This window comes from Schistocerca gregaria, chromosome 1 (assembly GCF_023897955.1).
Source record: "Schistocerca gregaria isolate iqSchGreg1 chromosome 1, iqSchGreg1.2, whole genome shotgun sequence".
Lineage (NCBI taxonomy): Eukaryota > Metazoa > Arthropoda > Insecta > Orthoptera > Acrididae > Schistocerca > Schistocerca gregaria.
This window is the reverse complement of record NC_064920.1, coordinates 191,700,270-191,722,997: the sequence shown is the minus strand read 5'-3', so window position 1 is coordinate 191,722,997 and position 22,728 is coordinate 191,700,270. Positions and strand designations below refer to the sequence as shown.

Here is a 22,728-nt window from a genome sequence, read left to right as displayed (position 1 = left end):
ACACCGTCAGGTGGCTTGCGGAGTATGGATGTAGATGTAGATGTAGAGAACCCCAATGAATTCAAATGAGCGTTCGTTACATTAACATAAATATAGGCGATGACGTTTTCATATAGCATGTTTTCCAAAGGATGAAGAAAGCTACGATGAGAATAAGGGAAGGAAGATTATGGTTCAGTGTCCCGCGATGACGGTGGCATGACGTCATGAAGTGTTTAAAAAACAGAAAATGTGATAACCGGATCATAATTTTTATTTATAAGTCTATGTAGTAGCAAAATTTATTTTCCGACAGTAAAAACTTGCCGATATCTGCATATGTAATCTTTTGAACATTCTTATATCTGGCTAGAGTTAATATATTGAACAACTACCGCTGCATCAAAACGTCGTGTTTCAAAGAATTCCGTAAAAAACCTTGCTTCCAGTTCAAGTGCATGAGGCACAACCTCGTGTTGTGCATCTGCTACGTCACCTGGTGAGTCTAGTTACCTGAAGTGAGAATACTACCGAAAGTAAGCGGTTTAAAGTGCACGTTAAACGCCTCCCTTCCGGGAAATACCACAACCGTAAGAGGTATTTAGTGAACCAGTTTCACCCGTCTCCGCTGACAAATAGTCCTGCTATTAATGGATCCTTCGAGGGTATCCTCGATGTGTAAACTATAATGTGGGGCGGTGTTCAAGAGTATACGAAAGCCTTGCAAGGTGAGCGCGCCACATGACGTCGTAGCCTGCTGAGTGACGAAGTGTGTCACTGCGCGGGGAGCGGAGCGGCGAAACACAGTAAGGCGCGGCGGGCACCAGAGGCGTCGACGGGAATGTGCTGCGCGGCCCCCACCCCTCGCCGAGGAGTCGCCCTCCACCGCCGGCGTGTTGTTCCCGAGACGCTGGGCTAATTGCACTGCCGCAGACGCTTCCCCATGCTCCGATCGATGCCTGGCTGAATAAATTAGTGCTAAAACTCGGATATAAAATTTTGAATATGAATGGGAAATTTTGCATCCGTAATAAGCTCTTTGAGAAACAAAGCACAGCTGACGAGAACATATGTAGATGAGGGCTGAGCGGGCCCAGAATAAAATGGAGTTACTGAATCGCACGGCAGGAGGAGGTGCTTGTGGAGGCGGAGGAACTGGGAATAAGAAAGGGGCCGCTGTGCGTCTTACTTCTTTCCCTTCTTTTCCCGGCGGTCGTTGCGGTCGCCCTGCACACAGTGTCTTAAGGTGCAAGACGGTCCGCGCCGCCCCCTCCACCTCCACCTTCCAGGCCGCCCGGCGGAGTCTGCATTCTCCCCACACCCTCCTCCTTGTGTGCCTGAGAGCCAATCAGCGCTCCCGTTGTTTGCCCGCAGCGTCCACAAGCGCCATCGCCGGGATTAAAATTTAACTCGCGTTGAGACACACAAACTTCCCCATCATTCTGCGTTAAGATAACTAATTTAATGGCGCGGGGGACGGTCGCCTCTTGTTTCAATTAGCAGATGGGATTTTAAGCAAGCAAGCTGATCGTAAAACTCTCACTCCGAGAAATCTCGCACCAAATATCAGTCAGTCGTATTCCTCTCTTTCCTCACATTTCTTGCAGATGGCAAGCTACCTTTCGAGAAATCAAGCACTATGAGATACTATGGACTGGAAAAGTTGCGAACATTTCGATATGCCTATACATTTGCATACAGGTTATCTCCACTGCTCTGTATACTGTTTGGCTGTAGAGTTTTGAAAGACCCATCCCGGCATTTGCTTCGAGAGATGTGGGGAAATCACGGAAAACATAAATCAGGATGGCCGGACGAGGGGTTGAACCGTCATCCTCCCGAGTGCGAGTCCAGTGTTTTAGCCACTGTGCGGCGGCGTGGTTCTTTTCGTCTCTTTACGACGGACCTGCACCTACCTGTGAACATTGTCTCAGCAGATCGTCAGGAGGAAAGCCGAGTGAAACCTACTGCACTACGAAGTAACCCAGGCTGCAATTTAAGTCACTAATCTACGTTTCAGGAGAAAATTTTCACACAAATGAAAGTTTGTAAATTTTGTCCTCAGTTAATATATTCTGAAACTTTGGTGAACAAGTACCACTGCCAAGACCGTGCTAGTCTTAACACAGTCACTCACAATCCCTTTCACTCGCGTTATCAAGTTTATGGTGTTGCCTTTCCCGAAAACGTAATAGCTACAAAAATACTGATTGTTTTTGATTGATAATGCTCGCCAAATATTAAGTCTGTCGGTGCCAAATGGAGTCACAGTTTTTAGCCACCGACCTGCTCAATACGCCACACGGAATATATGTCTGTTCTCGTCACAAAATTCTCTTAAAAATTCCGAACTTTCCACACACCCATCGGAATAATTATGTCGTCACTTACCACACTTTTGAAATACGAAGCACTGCTAGATCCGGCAACTTATCGTTTCCATCGGAACTACTACTACTCACGCCCGAACCGTTTCATGGCTAGGCTCCGACTCTTCTCTAGAATTCTCTGTCTTCTCTCCCAGCAGAAAGAGGCGCGCGAGGAATATTGCTTTACTTTTGGTCAGTTTACTCAACAGCCAATAGCAAAACAACAGTCTCCCGCGTCAATCCGCACTTTTCATCAATAACCAAACGCAAAATAGTAAACCTAACGATTGCACTTTTTACCGACGTAATTATCTAATATGCTGAAGTTTTGCTTATGCATAAAGTTATTTACTATTGTTATTTATACCTGAATTAACATTTCCTTTACCATCAACTTATTTTACAAATCTATTACATAAAAATCCCCTTTATCCATATCCATACTTCTTCGAAATGTTAACACACTAAATCCTACTACATAACTCGTTAAACAATTATCTTCATATTAACCTTAAACCATACTCACGCATCATTCATACTGATAAAACACATTTTTAATATTTTACATACACAAAAAGACATAATAACACTTTATGAAAATACTAGAACAGTTTATGAAAAACATTCTATTACTTTAGTGCACTCTAGTGTTGACGGTGTTGACGGGCCAGACGAAGCGTAAAGCTTTGTGTCGTGCAGCCATCAAGGGTAAACGAGTGAACTTTCGGCTACGAAAGCCCACATAGATTATGTTTCGTTGAATGGTTCGCACGTTGACACTTGTTGTTGGACCAGCATTGAACTGTGCAGCAATTTGCGGCAGGGTTGCACTTCTATCACACTGAGCAATTCTCTTCAGTCGTCGTTGGTCCCGTTCTTGCAGAATATTTTTCCGGCCGCAGCGATGTCACAAATCTGATGTTTTACCTGATTCCTGATATTCACGGTACTCTTATTAAATGGTCGTACGGGAAAATCGCCACTTCATCGCTAATTCGGAGATGCTGTGTTCCATCGCCCGTGCGCCAACAATAACACCATGTTCAAACTCACTTAAATCTTGATGACCTGCCACTGTAACAGCAGTAACCGATTTAACATCTACGCCAGTCACTTGTTGTTTTACATAGGCATTGCCGACCACAGCACCACATTCTGCCTGTTTACGTAACTCTGTATTTGAATACGCATGCCTAGTCCAGTTTATGTGGCGTTTCAGGGTATTGTGGTGATGTCCTATATAATTAGTAGATGGTCCCTGGTCGAATAAATAAACGAACAAGTAATTTCAACATGCACGGTTCTACAGCTTGAGTCAGTAGCGTGGATGAAATAATTTTTCACCCGATTGTTATTTTGCAACAATTTATTTCGAATTTGATGTACATTCTTTTCCAGAGTGAGAGGTGCATCCCTGAAGGGTATTCCACTGCGGCCGATTTAGGTGCCTCTGATGTTTCGTCTTTTGTTTCATTACATTCAGATCGAATCCCCATTGGATCGCCTCCCGATCGACGCGAGTGCTATTCCAGTAACCAACGGCTAGACAGACCAGACATCGGAGAGGGTCGTCTCTATATGAATGTTGAGAAAAGTTCTTGTTCAGTTTCTGTATGTTGTTGTTGTAGTCTTCAGTCCTGAGACTGGTTTGATACAGCTCTCCATGCTACTCTATCCTGTGCAAGCTTCTTCATCTCCCAGTACCTACTGCAACCTACATCCTTCTGAATCTGCTTAGTGTATTCATCTCTTGTTCTCCCTCTACGATTTTTACCCTCCACGTTGCCCTCCAATACTAATCTCAGAACATGTTCTAACAACCGATCCCTTCTTCCGGTCAACTTGTGCCACAAACCCCTCTTCTCCCCGATTCTGTTCAATACCTCCTCATTAGTTATGTGATCTACCCATCTAACCTTCAGCATTCTTCTGTAGCACCGCATTTCAAAAGCTTCTATTCTCTTCTTGTCCAAAATATTTATCCTCCATGTTTCAATTTCATACATGGCTACACTCCATACAAATACTTCCTGAAATGACTTCCTGACACTTAAATCTGTACTCGATGTTAACACATTTTTCTTCTTCAGAAACGCTTTCCTTGCCATTGCCAGTCTACATTTTATATCCTCTCTACTTCGACCATCATCAGTTATTTTGCTCCCTAAATAACAAAACTCCTTTACTACTTTAAATGTCTCATTTCCTTATCTAATATCCTCAGCATCACCCGACTTAATTCGACTACATTCCATTATCCTCGTTTTGCTTTTGTTGATGCTCATCTTATACCCTCCTTTCAAAACACTGTCCATTCCGTTCAACTGTTCTTCCAAGTCCTTTGCTGTCTTTTACAGAATTACAATGTCATCGGCGAATCTCAAAGCTTTTATTTCATCTCCATGGATTTTAATACCTACTCCGAATTTTTCTTTTGTTTCCTTTACTGCTTGCTCAATATACAGATTGAATAAATTCGGGGAGAGGCTACAACCCTGTCTCACTCCCTTCCCAACCACTACTTCCCTTTCATGTCCCTCTACTCTTATAACTGCCATCTGGTTTCAGCACAAATTGTAAATAGCCATTCGCTCTCTGTATTTTACTCCTGCCACCTTCAGAATTTGAAAGAGAGTATTCCAGTCAACATTGCAAAAGCTTTCTCTGAGTCTCCAAATGTTAGAACCGTATGTTTGCCTTTCCTTAATCTTTCTTCTAAGACAATTCTTAGGGTGAGTATTGCCTCACGTGTTCCAACATTTCTACGGAATCCAAATTGATCTTCCCCGAGGTCGGCTTCAACAGTTTTTCAATTCGTTTGTAAAGAATTCGTGTTAGTATTTTGCAGGTGTGACTTATTAAACTGATAGTTCGTTGATTTTCACAACTGTCAACACCTGCTTTCTTTGGGATTGGAGTTATTACATTCTTCTTGAAGTCTGAGGGTATTTCGCCTGTCTCATATATCTTGCTCACCAGATGGTAGAGTTTTGTCAGGACTGGCCCTGCCAAGGGTGTCATTAGTTCTAATAGAATGTTGTCTACTCCCGCCCCTTGTTTCAACTTAGGTCTTTCAGTGTTCTATCAAACTCTTCACGCAGTATCATGTCTCCCATTTCATCTTCATCTACATCCTCTTCCATTTCCATAATACAGTCGTCAAGCGCATCGCCCTTGTATAGACCCTCTATATACTCCTTCCATCTTTCTGCTTTCCCTTCTTTGCTTAGAACTGGGTTTCCATCTGAGCTCTTGACATTCATACAAGGGGTTCTATTTTCTCCAAAGGTCTCTTTAATTTTCCTGTAGGCAGTATATATGTTACCCCTAGTGAGATAAGCCTCTACATCCTTACATTTGTCCTCTAGTCATCACTGCTTAGCCATTTTGCACTTCCTATCGATCTCAGTTTTGAGACGTTTGTATTATTTTTTGCCTGCTTCATGTACTGCATTTTTATTTATTTTTTCCTTTCATCAATTAAATTCAATATTTCTTCTGTTACCCAAGGATTTCTACAATCCCTCGTCTTTTTTACCTACTTGATCCTCTGCTGGCTTCACTATTTCATCCCTCAAAGCTACCCATTCTTCTTCTACTGTATTTCTTTCCCCAATTCCTGTCAATTGTTCCCTTATGCTTTCCCTGAAACTCTGTACAACCCCTGGTTTAGTCAGTTTATCCAGGTACCATCTCCTTAAATTCCCATCTTTTTGCAGTTTCTTCAGTTTTAATCTACAGTTCATAACCTACAGATTGTGGTCAGAGTCCACATCTGCCCCTGGAAATGTCAAAAAATTTAAAACCTGGTTCCTAAATCTCTGTCTTAGCATTATATAATCTATCTGATACCTTCTAGTATCTCCAGGATTCTTCCATGTATACAATCTTCTTTTATGATTCGTGAACTAAGTGTTAGATATGATTAAGTTGTGCTATGTGCAAAATTCTACCAGACGGCTTCCTCTTTCATTGCTCTCCCCCAATCCATATTCACCCACTACGTTTCCTTCTCTTTCTTTTCCTACAGTCGAATTCCAGTCACCCTTCACTATCTGAATAATTGCTTTTATCTCTTCGTACATTTCATCAATTTCTTCGTCATATGCTGAGCTAGTTGGCATATAAACTTGCACTACTGTAGTAGGCGTGGGGTTGGTGTCTATCTTGGCCACAATAATACGTTCACTGTGCTGTTTGTAGTAGTTTACCCGCACTCCTATTTTTTATTCATTATTAAACCTACTCCTGCATTACCCCTACTTCATTTTGTATTTATAACCCTGTATTCGCCTGACCAGAAGTCTTGTTCGTCCTGCCACCGAACTTCGCTAATTCCCACTATATCTAACTTTAACCTATCCATTTCCCTTTCTAAATTTTCTAACCTAGCTGCCCGGTTAAGGGATCTGACATATAGACCCTGGAAAAAAGTGTGCTGTAACTGGATCGGTGTGAGCCCAATAGAGAGGACTCATTACTCGATAGCGCCCGCGGAGGAGGAGTTGTAAGGCCTGCACATACAGAGCTGCCCGTCGTACTTGGGCAGGTGCCAGTCAGCCGGCCACAGACGCCGGCGTCGTCGGCACGTCGCACAGGTGCGGCGCACCTGCCTCCTCGCGGCGGCGGCGCCGGCTGCCAGCATCGACCGGCCCTGCGGTCGGGCGCGCGGCCCTCTTAATTAGGATTCTTCTGGCGGCCGCGGGACAGCGCGCTCTCGTTAGCGCCTGTCACGTCCCGGGCCGGCTCGCCTGCCCCACGACCGCCGCAGGGCTTATCGCCGCTGGCAGCCCGCCAAGGCTCCCCCGCCTCTCTCCGCCTCCGCAGAAATTCGATGCTCTGCTCAAGAAATTTCTCATTATCGCAGACTTCCTGGCGCCGCTATAGATTAATATTCTGCCACAGACGGCAAAGCTAACAGTCAACGCCTCAGATTACGTCTGCGTTTCTTCTCGTGTTCTGTATTAAATTCCTTTTTTTCGCATTGTCTTAAGCGCTCAAACAAGCGAGGGGTTTCTAAATTATACGTGAACTGATCTCAACAAGATCTAAAAATTTATGGAATGTAAACTGGCAACATGATAGTGAGTATGGCAAATCCGCAAACAAAAATATGTCTCATATTGTTACTAGTGGCATTATTTATATTTTCATTAACGATATTCAGACTTTTCTTTCAGTATCGTTCGCCAAATATATCTTTCACCTGAACACGTAACCGGTAATAAATCTGTGACGAGCCGCTAGTAATTAGTTAGTATTCTTTCCTGAAAACTGGTGAAAGAGCCAGTGCGGGAACGTACTGGAATCTAGAAAGAATACATATAAAATATGTCGTTATATGATAGTATAAGCGCCGGCCGGAGTGGCCGAGAGGTTCTAGGCGCTGCGTAGCAGTCGCAGATTCGAATCCTGCCTCGGGCATGTATGTGTGTGATGTACTTAGATTAGTTAGGTTTAAGTAGTTCTAAGTTCTAGGGGACTGACGACCTCAGAAGTTAAGTCCCATAGTGCCCAGAGTCACTTGAACCACTTTTTTTTTATTAGATAGTACAAGCATCAACATATCTGAGTCCGCAATGATTCAAAACATTCTGCGGGTATCAAAGCTGTGAATAAGGTACGAGACGTGCAATACACCTTTTCTTACATAGAACATACATCCCGACACCTTTCCAAATTTTAATGAACGTCAAAAACTTCGTTTTTTGCACGAGAAAGTATGCTACCTTTAAACGCTAGTTTTTAGGATACTTGAGAGTACCATTAATAAACACTAAAATCTAATGGAGAAGTGTCTCATGTTTCATTAATTTAAATACGTATGTATGGTGTTGCCCTTGCTTAACTCTTTCGACTCACTTTTTTTTGCCAATACTGTTATCTTCAGCTTCAAATTATTTGGAATGGGGAATAGGATTACTGGATGTTTGGAGAAGTCGGTGAAGGTGTCTAAAAAATTGTCTCCCGATGAAACGTCGTTTCGTGAGGGCCAGAATGATTCTTTTGCTAGCGGGATCACCAGCATTTTGTCTCCTGTCACAATTGCGCGAATAACATCGTCGGCAATAAAGGTTTGAAATTATAGAATAACAGCTCCATTGTTGGCTGAGCACTGTGAGATGGGGTGAAAACCTGTATCAGTACCCTTTTGCTCACTTTCTTTCATTCTCTGCATCCTCCATACTCAACTCCGCAATATCACCTTTGGCACACATAGAGGACGTGATGAGTCGCATGGATCTGAGCTTGCAACCCAAGAAATTTGCGCTATCCGATATTCAAAGCCATGTAAACAAAGCGAAAAATGTAAAAAAAAGAAAAAAAAACAGCCTATCGTATGTCGGCTTGACATTGAGGCCGAAACGAAAGAAGTGTATTTAGGACACCAGTGGAGAGAGAGTTGACGTTTCCGATATACTATGTACAACAATGTTGTATGACATGTTGCGCCCTGTGAGATAAGCTGGGACACAAATGTGTAACCTCCCCACAAAATAAAATAATATGAATAATATTCTCATTTAGTGTAACCTCAAAACAGAAAAATTCCTAAACCTCTCAACAGTAAAAAAATGTAATTATGTCGTTCACATTCAGTATAACCTACCAACAGGAAAATTGGGTAACGTATAATAATAAAATGTGACTAATCTCTCAATAAAAAAATGTGGGTCATTTATAACCTTTCAATAATTGACAGTCAATTGAACCTGGTAAATTTTGGACGTAAGCAATGCTGCGTCATGGCCCTGATACATCATTCTGAATGAACTGAAAAATCTTACTTTAATTAGATCGCCGGATAACGTATATATATCTGCTCCTATAAGAAATTTTCCTGGCGCAGCTAAGTGCAATGCTGGCCGATAGATTTGTCTTATATAAAAGGAAAGAACTGATTTTTCTTTTCAATAATCGGGATGGCCAAGGATTGGAGAAATTAGTGAATTCTTTAAATTGAGATTAATGTCAAAAGTTACTTTTTATGAGAAAGATTATTATTAACAGATTTTTTTTAAACATTTACATGGGACTTGATGTAACAATATTACATATGCGCGAGGCTGCTTTTACCTTATCCTACAACGCTTAGGCTCCGCCTTCGCTGCACACGACCGGCCCAGCCAACACGATACACCAGACAAAACTGCTCGCTAGTAACAACTTACTCCTACTAACACACAGTTCTTACTGCAGTCAACACTGCTCTTTGGTCTCAGATTCTCTTACAGCTTACATATCGCAGGCAGCGCGTGAGCAATACATCGAAATTACATCAGCTCGAGTGCGCTAGCAGCAAATTCTTTAATTATGGACCTCTTACAAATGGCAGAAGTACATGAACGCTGTCTTAATCAAGCACGGGAAGAGAGATAAGATTTTGTTTCTTCGTACGACTTCCAAAGCTGTAGAAAGTTAACGAGTCCACGCCAATAAATTCCTATTGTCTACCATGTAGAGCAGATTTCAGAGTAGGCTGCAAGGTGACTGTCTGTTCCGGGGGCAGTGTTCCAAACTGCCGTCTTGGAAGGTCGCGAGCATTCAAAAAATAGCTCTTATCACTATGGGTTGGTTCAAATGGCTCTGAGCACTATGGGACTTAACACCTGAGGTCATCAGTCCCCTATAACTACTTAAACGTAACTAACCTAAGGACATCACACACATTCATGCCCGAGGCAGGATTCGAACCTGAGACCGTACCGGTCGTGCGGTTCCAAACTGAAGCGCCTAGAACCGCTCGGACACACAGGCTGGCACCACTCATTTCACTCACTCTAATTATGCATCTGGTTCCTGTTCACAAGAGATGGAAACGTTTTTTTCTTGGTTCCAATACAGATAAATGTCATTAACTGGGAATATAACTATACATTTCCAAGGTTGCATGATGTCAAATGCAAGTGTGTAAGCTACGTACCATGTGACGCTCGTATAAGTAATATAGAATCGAATGATCTTAAGAGAGTTTCTTCCATGGGTCACATATCTGGAATTTGTCACTAACAGTCATTATACATTTAGATGAACAGAAATACTATCTCAGTCGCATCACTCGCGGTTACTGTACTTTTTACAATAATATATGAAAAATTGATGTATCTGCAATAAAAATCTTTTCCAGCCCATGTCATTCTTTACACGCGTCAAAATATAATCAAAGAAACTGTTTCTAGTGATAGCGCATCTCTGAACGTGTTGGACTGTGCGCCTACCACGCTCTGGGTTCCTACTCAACGGCTTGTAAGGCAGGATCTAAGGTCGAGGGGCAGGCTGCTTAGGAAAACGTCACGACCCCGTCGGCAGCGCCCCGTCCCCAAGTCCAGAGGAGTACGCCGGCCTGGGCGCCGTCTGATTTACTGGTGCGCCGAGACGCACAATAAAGTTTAATGGTGCATCCCAGGCTGTGACCGGGGATTCCCCGGAGTCGATAAAGAGCGCACAGCCGCACTACCAAGACAGAAGTCTCGTGCGTGGCAGGTGACCCTTGTTCTCTCTTGCCTCGACTTCAGCAAGCATCAGGAAGAAAGCAGCACCCATTGTTGGCGTTATATATGTGACAACTTGCTTCGTTAACAAAAAAAGGAGGATCCAGGTAACATTCTCGTTTAGTTGTTATATCACCAAGTAACAATTATTTCTCAAAAAAAGCATCATGATGTTTCTAGTATAATACACAATCTGAAAAATTACCGTTCGTAAGTATAACGATGCTCCAAAAAACCCGTCACATTTAGGTAGATTATTGTCTGATTGTAAAATATAAACTTTCACGGCCGGAATTGTCACAGTTAATAAAATATTCCGGTCTATTATGCCGTGGACGAAGCGATTTCACTTTGAAACCCGACGTTTCGTCTCCATCTGCAGAGGACATTTTCAAGGGGGATCGTAGCTTTGTTGAATGTCCGATTCACATCCTGGATAGCTACCGTCTACGGCAAAATTCTGTTTCCGCGAGCTTCCGCGCAGTGGCATGACGTCACATATTTGGAATCCGCGAGGCAACCGGTCGTTGTCGACTGCCGTCGCCCGCTCTTGCTACCATCCCATAGCCTATTAAAAGTCATGTGACGTCACGCCACTGTGTGGAAACTCGCGGAAACGGAATTTTGCTGTAGTCGGTAGTGAACCAGGGTATGAATCGGACGCTCACAAAAGCTACGATCCGCCTTGATAATATCCTCGGCAGATGGGGATGAAACGTCACGTTTCAAAGTGAAATCCCTTCGACCACGGCATAGTAGCCCGGAATATTTTATTAATTGTGAGTTTATTGTCAACCAGTAATTCAAAAATGGTTCAAATGGCTCTGAGCACTATGGGACTTAAATTCTGAGGTCATCAGTCCCCTAGAACTTAGAACTACTTAAACCTAACTAACCTAAGGACATCACACACATCCATGCCCGAGGCAGGATTCGAACCTGCGACTGTAGCGGTCGCGCGGTTCCGGACTGTAGCGCCTAGAACCGCGTGGCCACTCCGGCCCGCCACCAGTAATTCGACGACGACTTCGCACACAGAGCGGTCGTAAGTTAAACAATTAAATCAGAATATCCCTCTGTATTTAACTGTATATTTTCATACTTCGGTTTTACATAAAGGACCAAACGTTTTAATTTCTCAGAAGAAAGGCTGGCCGAATCTTTAGCATGGGAACGGCAACCGATTAACTGCGCTTGAAAATGTGTATGTTGTACTTCAGCGAACAGGAACTTTAGGCTTTAGCCAGCTTGAAATTACTGAAGACGCGTATCAGTCGTTTGATTACATGATCACAAAAACATGTACATGTTAACAAACCATTTTTGCAGTTTCGAACACTTTTGTATTTCTAAGTTTTGTACCTATACTTCATTCTGTGATTAAGGCCTTGTATTTATAGCAGTATCATCCAAATCGTCATGTGTTTCAGGAGGGAAATGGGTTATGAGCAGTCGGTGGCGCTTACCACTTGATAAGAACACAGCGGAGTCACTGGGTATTCGTGTGTACTTGAGACTGGTTTGAAGATGGTTGTCGCATAACCGAGTCCGGTAACCACCAGTAAAATTAAAATTAATTCCGTTTGGGCTGATACTTTATATTACGTACAGTCGCTGATATTCCAGTTTTATGACAAAAATAAGGATTACCTTCATTTTTGCAAAATTTGTTCACTTTTTACTTAGTTTGCCGAGATTAGTTCTTTCGCTGTACCAGGAAATATTTACCTTCTTTAAATTCCGTCAGTAACGGCGTCTGTTTCATAAATTGGTTCGGCGTTGTTCTGTTGCCTAATATCTCAGTTTCTCTATTCACGCTTTCCTCATTTCTTTTTTATTGATCCTAAAACTACGAGACAAATTTGTTTTGCGTACCAAGTTTTGTAACGTGGAATGCTGTCTGTAACTCGTAATCTGGTTCTGATGACTTTTTTTTCACCTTTTCTTAGTTCGGATGACTCTTAGATATTTCAGTTTATCTCTTATCCTGCTTCTTCCATACTTCGTAGTTAGTTATAATCCTACATAATAATACAATAAATAAAGAGACTTTCAGAAATAATAGACAATCCTACTTTTCCATTTTTAATATTTCTATATGCTTTTTTTATCGTACTTCAATGTCTACCAGAATCTGTAAATTGTCGCACACATTAGGAAATCCATTTTCGTTTCTCTCTTCTATCCAAATTTACTTCACTTTTGAAGTTAGATTATCCTAATATTTTCTTCATTCCTCGATGTTCATCTAAAGATGCGAACTTAAAATCTCATCTTCCTTCTTTCTTTATTATAGCACACAGTTAAACAAGAATGCAAGTAGGCCATAGCTTCCTCTAAGTTCTAGTGTAGTCTAAATTAGATGTAACAATAATAGCATCGACTTTGCTGTACTACGTACTTGCTCTTGTCAATATCCCTATGCATTTCAGATGCCGCAAGAATACTCAAAAGGGCAGATAGCTGCAGACACATAAAATTTTAAATACGTTATTATTTCTTTTGTACCTCAACTACGTACATAAGTCGGTGTGAAATCACAGCCTTAGCATATATGCACCGTTCGTTGTTAGCGGGCTCTCCAAATATTCTTGAGCACGCATCGCCTCTGCCGAATTATTTAAATGTTTCACAAAATCTAAGTAATTAAACTCACTTTTGTGTATACAGTAAGTATTCACAATAATGTCTTCTGTGATAGCTTGCAGGTTGTACAGAACAGGCAGCGTGAAAACACTTTCAAATTAGGAGATGCTTATTTACAAAAATGCTTGAAAGAAAAGTGACTTCATCTAAAGCAGGGGTAGTCAACCTTTTTTACCTATCGCACATTTTTGTAACTTTTCTGTTAGCAGTAAAACTTTCTAATTTCGCATCGATTTCACAGTAATGGTGATTTATAAAGCAGAAACGTAACTTTATAAAAAAAATTTAGTGTAGTTACAATAAGTTGAAGCACGTAATAATAATTAAATACCAAATAATTTAGGTCAGTTTTTTTAAACCTAATGAAAATGTTTTTGAAACCCTTACCGCCTACCGCCCATCGTGGAAACTAGAAAGCCCGCTATTGGGTGGCAGGGATCAGTTTGACTGTCACTGGTCTAAAGAAACCGGTCGGACAGGACTTTTGCAGTGTGAGATGATTATGATATTAACACCGTAGACTACGATTAATTATACTTTTACAGATGTATACAAGGATAATCACAAGGTCAGTTCTCGGATGCCGTTTGAATTTCAGTTACCATAGCTTAGTACGATTCACCTATGAATCCTTCTGCTACGAATGAACCAATATCAATATATTCATCGGAAGTTTTCACTGAAGCTTAAGTTGGGTAAATCGGTAGGAACAAGTAAATAATAAAGTTAATATCGTAAAAATCAGCAGCACCCTCAGAGGCATAATGTGTTAGAAATCGTTCAAATACGAGGAAAGCAGAGACCATCCGTCTCACTGGCCAACGATTCTGCAGAGGGATATATGAAGCACACATTCTCCACACTCCACTGGACAGTCGCATCAATCTCCTCTCGAATGGAAGAACTCTGCCCCCTTGCCCCATAAATAGGCGATTTATGTGTCGGCAGTGACAACACAATGCAATGTCTGCTCGTCTCAAGGGTTCTTCGACGAGTGATTCCGGGATACAGAAAGCAGTACTGCAAGAAATGTTGGTTTACTACGTCACACTACTTATCTTTATATTTACAACCTACGTTTGGCGTTTAGTGACTTTTTAGATATCGTTTCGTGATGTAATACATACGTCCGGAGGAAAGGGGTGCTCTTTTTCAGAAACAGTGTAATTCGCAGTGGGATTTCTGCACACGTGTGTTCGTTTAATTGCACTACGAATACAGATGTCTAAGAATCTGACATTTATCTTAAGTACAGCTTAACAGAAGCCTTCTAGTACGGGTGAAAGTTAACAAGACATCAAAATTTTAAACCACCCTCTTCTCTACAAGGTTTTGAAAACAAAAGAGGCGAGGGAATCAGAGGTGTGTATACGACGGCGAAATAAAGCGCGCTGCTGGGTAACGAAGAATTATTCTGCTGCGAAAGCAAGGGAGGGCACTTTTTGCTCCATCCGTGAGCGGAATCTCGCAGGGGAAGGCCAGCACCTTTTCTTTTTCCTTCCAAGGGTGAACCTTCCTCGTGCGGAAAGAGGGTGAGATTTAATTCGTGGGCAACAAGCTATCTCTATAAGAAGGAACAGTCTGTGCTTACTCCCAAACTTCCTCTTTGTTGTTCTAATCATTAAGTTAGGAAAATATGTGACACCTGTTCTGATGAGACTACAAGCGGCGCTATCACCAGTGTTCGCTTACGAATGAGAGTTATGTTCCTTTACAACTGTACCCATACTTGTATGTAGAGTCTGCGATTTTATCTGTTCGACTGCCATACGTCAAAACGTAAAAAAGAAATGGTCTGCCAACCATTTCGCAAGGAGGTCACATGCCACTCTGTCATGGTATTGAGTGCCATCCATTTATAGTCTCAGAAGAAGAAATACACTAGCAAAGTACTGCTTTATTTATTTCTGTAGATCGATGTCTGTTAATGATTTTCAGATTAGCAACCACAGAAAAATAAGTACGTAATATATTCGTTAGTAAAAGAGGTATGACTAATAGAAAATAATACTTATCACATCATTATTACGTGTTGCGTAAACGAATCGGCATGAAAGTTTGTATTCTTGACCTAACTGATGTTCGATCGTGCATAATAATGAGCTCCTACCCAACCATCGCAGCGACTGAATCAAGGCGCACCATTTTCGCGACGTTAAACTTTTCTCACATGTATATTTTCACATAACCAGAAAGTTTATAGGAACATAATGTTTTGGTCATATACGAAATAGTATGTCAATGAATGATGTAAACTATATTCAGTATGGAAAGAAAATAACTAAAAGTAAGATTTACGCTCCAGACAATCAGCAGAAATAATATTTTACCCAAGTCAGATTGCTAATATATTCGGCAGCTTCCGGGTTTAATAAAATCCGAGGTGAGCATGTGATGAAAGAAATGTGTTACCCTGTAGCAGCTTCTACACACAAGGGAATTACCGATGACAGTCACCGGAAAATCGTAAATCGTAAATCTCAAAACCGCGGTTACTTAGCCTTTGTGTTGAGAAGTTACTCGTCCTTCGGCAGCAAATGGTTTTTCTCCAGAAACTAGAGACAATTTCACGAACAAGTTAGTACGTTGCACATCTCTGGATAAACTATAAAGTTACGTTATTTCGCAGGAAGAACAGAACTGTGAAGTCAAAGTTAATACATTTCTAATAGTATAGATAACAATGGAATAGCTGTAAATTGGCCCACTATTGGTTTCGGCGATCGCTAGTGTATTGCATACCCTGCAGCAGCTTCTAAGGACAGAACCTTTCACTATGTATTTGCCTTTCATTTTAATGCGTGCTCTCGCGTCGAAAGGGAAGAAATTTCTTTTTGCAAATAGCTGGGTCTTCGTTTGCTTAACGCTAGCTGTACATCGTTTGGCAACGCGTTCCCTTTCTGCAGTGTCAGCTCCCTCTGCGGCAGGTTAATAGTGAGAAGATGAACTGGAGTTAGCGACAGTTTCGCTTCGAAATGGAGGTGAAATTATTCTCCTCTATAAAAAAAAGGAGTGAAGTAGAAAGGTACCACTAAGGAACTGCCTGTCGCTTGCTTTCATGGAGCTAATACTGTTACTCAAGGAGCTATTTCTGTACTTGCATGTTCTGAACACCAGTTCACAGAGGTTTCTCAGTTCCCAATAAAGTCGCCTTTGCCGAGCTTTACCACGCTCTTTGCGCCTTCTCGAGGTCTTCCGGTGGGCGTTTGCTCCTGCGGTGCCATGGGTCGGCGGGCTGCGCATGCGGTCCCCCAGGGACAAAGTCCGGCCGACTTGCTCTTGGCTGGGAGGCCGCACCGGTAATGGAGCACTCGGATCGCGCCTTCAATTTTTTATCGGCTTCCGCCACTCAGGAACAAACACTGCTGAAGAGCGGAACCTGCACCGATATGAGACGCTGCTCCGCACCACAGTGGAGACCGACATCGCGGAATGGCAATGATTTTTGCCTAACAGGAAACCAAAGACAGCTTTGTTATTTTCTGCCACACACCGTCGTCCACATTGATCTTTTAGGTTGCTAACAGTTTGTTTAACCAGGGGCCTGTGGTTTGGGCACGCAGATCAACTGACCTCACGTGTCTGGGTTTCTTCCTCTGGTGGTATATGAAGCAGCTGGTGTATGAAACCGTCGTGGAAACAGGAGAAAATCTCGTCTCTAGGACTGTCGTCGTTGTTGGCACCATTGCGGACATGCCAGGAGTCTTCGAACGGACACGACAGTCCATGGTCGGACGATGTACTGCCTGCATACGGGCCAGTGGTCGCTAGCCGTGCATTCGAGTAGTTACTGTGCATGCCACTACCGTAATTAAACTACCTTCTGTGAAAAGCAGCAGAAATTACCATCAGAGACCCTGTCCACCACAACGAAATATATTTGTTGTGATGTTCTCTACCTCCTTTATAAATCTGAACGAATAGTTCGGAACACCCTGCAGAAGTAAGGACAAGTGAATAGCACAACATAACGTACGCCGTTATTTAATCCAGTAACAGTAAGTATGCTGTATGCCAGAGAAGGTATTAATATGACTTCCCTTTGATCGAAACACTCTACTGACATAAAGTAGCCTTTAAACAGGAAAATGAGCTGAATTTGTTACGTATAACTACTGCTGTAATTTGTGTGAATGACCGCTATAGCGGATAATATTACCTTCCGTTTACATTCATATGGCAGTTAAGATTTTTTATGCCTGTCTGTTGCAGACGGAAGAGATTCTGGCCCTCCGAAGCTAGCTGCTACGAGCGTTAAGGTGAGTATCAGCTTAGTCCTGTGAATAACCCTAATTTTTGCTGTTCCTGTATCGGTATTTTCTCCTTCATATTAATATTTTAATGATATTGATTTGGCCCACCATATGCAGCGATTAGGCTACCTTAGTTCACGAGATAAAAGCGAGAGATTACACTGTGGGATCAAAAGTACTCAGGTACTAAATGTGCAGTGTGGAATTAACCGAAGCCGTCAGTTTGAATGGATGTGGGAAGTATCATATTGTTAACAGAGAAACAGTAACAGCAGAAAGGGTCACTAAGGAGAGATCAGTAACTTCGAATGTGGACTAGTCATTGGATGATCCCCGAGTAACAAATCCATCAGAGACATTTCAGCCCTCCTAAATCTGACCAAGTCAGATGGTGATGTGAATATGAAGTGGAAACGCGAAGGAATAATCACACATCGGGCGGACATCATACGCTGAGGTAGAGGGACCATTGAGCATTGCAGAGAGTGCTTATATTGGTTCAAATGGCTCTGAGCACTATGGGACTTAACTTATGAGGTCATCAGTGCCCTGTAACTAAGAACTACTTAAACCTAACTAACCTAAGGACATCACACACATCCATGCCCGAGGCAGGATTCGAACATGCGACCGTAGAGGAGTGCTTATAAAAAAAATAGCATGAAAGCAGCGGAAGTAATCACTCGTGGGTTCCAAAGTACTACTAGAAGTCCAGCTAGCACATGACTGTGCGTAGCGAGTTAAAGAGAATGATGTGATTAGGGGTAATGAATCACGCTGTACCCTACCGCAAACGAATGGTAGGACTTGGGTTTGAGGAATGCCTGGAGAACGTTGCCTGGTTCAAACGGCTCTGAGCACTATGGCACTTATTTTCTGAGGTCATCAGTCACCTAGACTACTTAAACCTAACTAACCTAAGAACATCACGCACAGCCATGCCCCAGGCAGAATTCGAACCTGCGACCGTAGCAGCAGTGTGGTTCCGGACTGAAGTGCCTAGAACAGCTCGGCCACAGGGATCGGAGGGCCGGATTTGCTACGGGTTGGAAATGTTAAACTTGGCACCACGTCTTAGTATTACTGAGAAAAGTAGGCCTATGAACCGGAAACATAAGCGAGCCTCTTCCTTCAGTTCATTTCTATAAATACGTCAACCAACAATAGCAAAATACTACACTGCATCATCACTCATCATAATAACCAACATAAGGCAAATATGTAATTCACATATTTCAGTCGGCCGGTGTCACCGAGCGGTTCTAGGCGCTTCAGTCTACGCTACGGTCGCAGGTTCGAATCCTGACTCGGGCATGGAGGTGTGTGGTGTCCTTAGGTTAGTTAGGTTTAAGTAGTTCTAAGTTCTAGGGGACTGATGATCACAGATGTTCATTCCCATAGTGCTCAGAGCCATTTGAACCAAATATTTCGCCGAGGAACTAAGTGCGACCCTACTTCTATTTCGATATGTCTAACGGACACTGACGAAAAGTAAATAAATAAATAAATAAAGGAATGAATTCAAGGGTAAGTATGAGATATTTCCTCAATCATATTTCATATCTGGAGCTTAAGATATCTCAAGAATTATTTCATTCTGGCATTTCGGATGTATAAACCGCTGCCGCTGAATGCTTGGATCTATGATTGTCCCTCCAATATACCCTCTTGCATGCATTTCAGGGCCTGCCAATACCAAGGAAATCACGTTTTTCCTGTTGATCAACTGATGCTTGGTTGATTAAGCGAAAAATCATTTGAAGCTTTGTTGTTGTTGTCGTGGACTTCAGTCCTGAGATAGTTTGATGCAGCTCTCCATCCTCATACAGTAAAGCTGCACGCCATCGGGAAAAATTACGGCTGTAGTTCCCTTTGCTTTCAGTCGTTTGCAGTACCAGCACAGAAAGGCTGTTTTGGTTAGTGTTACATGTCCAGATCAGTCAATCATACAGACTGTTGCCCCTGCAACTACTGAAAAGGCTGCTGCCCCTCTTCAGGAACCACACGTTTGTCTGGCCTCTCAAAAGATACCCCTCCGTTGTGGTTGCACCTACGGTATGGCTATCCGTATCGCTGAGGGACGCAAGTCTTCCCGCCAACGCCAAGGTCCATTGTTCATGAAGGGTCTGAAGCGTTAAGGTGCCGAAATATTAGTCTTGATTTGGGTGATGGCCTTGAATAAGAGCAGGGGTTCCAAACAGATAATGACAAAGCAGACAAATTGTGTCAGAGTGATTCTTGTTATCTAAAACTGGACTCCGTGAAGGGGTCGCTCTGTGTACTTCCATCACCATTCTGGGACCCTAGGTAATAACAACGATGACTTCTTCCTGCATGCTTTCCCTCTAAGTTATGTAATGAATTCGGAATCTGTGGGAATTCAGAGAGGGAGCAAGGGCCGGGGCAACAGCATCAGCGCTCCTTCTCACTGTAAAAACAGCTCCGGTTTCATGGATACGGACAGCTGCTTAGCACATGGTGTGTGCCTCATTGACATTCAAATGCGCGTACTGTTGCGCGAAACCGAACGTGAAAGATTGGCTGGGCGGGCCTGCGGCTGGCGTCTCCACAGCGGCAGAAGTTGCGGTTTCCCTGCCCCGTGTGTTGACTCTCATTGACAGTCAAATGCGCCGCGGCGGCGGTGGCAGTGGCGGTGGCCCGCGTGCCGCTATAATGGATCAGCCGAGAATTACCACCGGCAGATGGGGCGCGCACGGGCGATGTGTGTGAGCAGAGCGCCCAGAGACACAGAGCAAACACAGGCTCGCTGCGGAGTAAAACACCGTGAAAATTTAATATCGCCGCTGGGGGTGGAGGCGGGGGCGGGAGCGGGGGCGGGGGCGGGGGCGGGACGGCGCCTGTCGTCCGGCGCTGATAACTTTGCGGGGCAGCCACGCCGCCGTCGCACGTAATGGGGCAGAAAACAAATAACGCGCCTCCCGTGGCTTTAGCTTCGAAGCGGAACGGACAAGCAGTTGCGTGTCTCGAAGAGGAGACGGGGTGCCAAGTAACCTGATCTCATACGTGAAGTGGTTTTTCTGCTTGTAGCACAGAGAAAATAAAGCTCCGAAGAGCGACGCTGCAGCCCCAGACTGCCTGATGGCAACAGAAGTGAACTGGTTAAACTAACTTTTAAATTTCCCATAAAACATCAGTCGTAGGTGCCGGAAGTGACCTTACTGTAACTCGCTGTTGAGACTGAAAAGCTAGTAAATTACAATTAAAAACGACTTATTGGACCTATATTCGTTCGAAACAGATCAGCAATAACACTTAACTGCAGATTATTCCAAGACGACTGAACAAGATGGCGTGGTGGCGAGACATTGGTCTCCTCGTCGGAACTACGACGTTTCAAATCACCATTCGGTCATCCAGATTTGGGTTTTTCGTGATTTCCTCGAATTGCTTAAGGCCAGTGTCAGGACGGTTCCTTTACACGGACGGGCACAGAAGATTTCTTTCCCCATCCCACACCAGTTCCAGCTTCTGCTTCGTCTGTAGTGACCTCGTCGTGGATGGGACGTTAAACCCAAATCATACTCCTCTCCCTCCCCCTTTTCAAGCAAGACACCAAATTTTTTAGCCTTGGAAATCATAATCAGGTGATTCCTTTGGAATTACTTGTAAGTGACAGAGTATGAGAGAAACGAAGTTAAAATTTCGGTCCGGTGGCTTGATGAAAGTTTCATATCTATAAGCATTTCGAGAAAATGATTGGTTGGTTACTCAAACATGCTACGGTCCCTTTCTCACCCCATCCTTCTCTAAAACAATGACTGTACTGTCTCTAATTACTTCAGTGTCGACGACATCTTCAAACCGAGCGAGACAATGCAGTGTTTAGCACAGTGGACTCGCATTCCGGAAGATGACGGTGTAATTTATTGATCATTCCTTGCTACTGTAGTATTATCTTGAAGCTGTGAGAAAGGAGGACAGCATTCCAAGGCGCGAAAGCAGAGACGATGCTGAGGGTAGACGAAACTAGGAGAGATATTGTTACATGAAGTAAACAGTAAGGGGAGAGCGTTGCGAAAATGTAGACGCCCCCAGACGCGATCCCAGGGCGTTAGTTACTCTTCAGGGAATTAACATGTAACTTCATATGTCGTCTAGACACTGCGGTAGGTTGCCACTGTAGAACTTTGTAACCAACAGGCACATACTAGCGTATAAAGCCAGCCTGATACCAGCCCTGAGAACAGCAACGTCAGTAGACTCACAAGGGTTAGAAAGAGATCGAAAACGCCAAAAATTGTTGACCTAGCAGTCCCTATTCCGGGGAGCCCGAGGGGCGGGGCTAAATGACGTATAACAATAATGTTGCAAGCCTTATTTGGCAGAGCAATTACTTTTAGCTTTCAGCTGAGCAATGTTGATACCAAATACGGACTTAGTGCTACTGCATTAAAATCCCCGCCTTAGGAGCAGTAGAGGAGACCTAACTAAACCATGATTGGCAGGGACCTGCAAAAGACCTACGGGATTGACTGGAAAGTGGGAAAAATAGTGCCACCACGCGACTCCTTAAAACCCCTAGATTCCACATTTTGGCAGTTCTCAGTCAGACGATCTGGGCGCCGAATTCGCGTCCGTCGACTCCAGCCTCGGTCCAGCTCCGCGTAAGTCTGCTCTGTCACTTGGAGTGCCTCAGTGAGCAGTGTAAGATTCATTATGTTTTGCTTTGAAACTAAGTTGTTGCCTTAATATGCTGCTAGTGTTTTCTACTGTGGTTAGCATCCACTCCTGGGACTTCTGCACTGGTTTCTGTTGTAACAGTGTTAGTCATGCTTTTTCTAACCCTAGAACTAGCCTCCAGTGTATTAGTTAGTCCTGTCTGGAATAAACAACTATTTCAAAACCCTGTTTGTCCCAGAATCTCCACAACGAGTTCCCTACCGAGTCTCACCACACGCATTTCTAGAAAATGCCTGTACCAGTGTAGCGACATAAAGATTGAAGTTTTTCGTGATTTCCCTTAATCGC

At 43.2% G+C, this 22,728-nt stretch overlaps 1 long non-coding RNA gene across 1 annotated transcript in view; it reads left to right on the top strand.

The window, feature by feature from the left end:
* The window catches only part of LOC126285111 (uncharacterized), a 650,989-nt gene that overhangs the window by 563,839 nt on the left and 64,422 nt on the right, over positions 1-22,728 (top strand). The window contains exon 3 of the long non-coding RNA XR_007551601.1: positions 17,699-17,745. This is a non-coding gene — a long non-coding RNA (uncharacterized LOC126285111). The remainder of the gene's footprint in view (positions 1-17,698; positions 17,746-22,728) is intronic.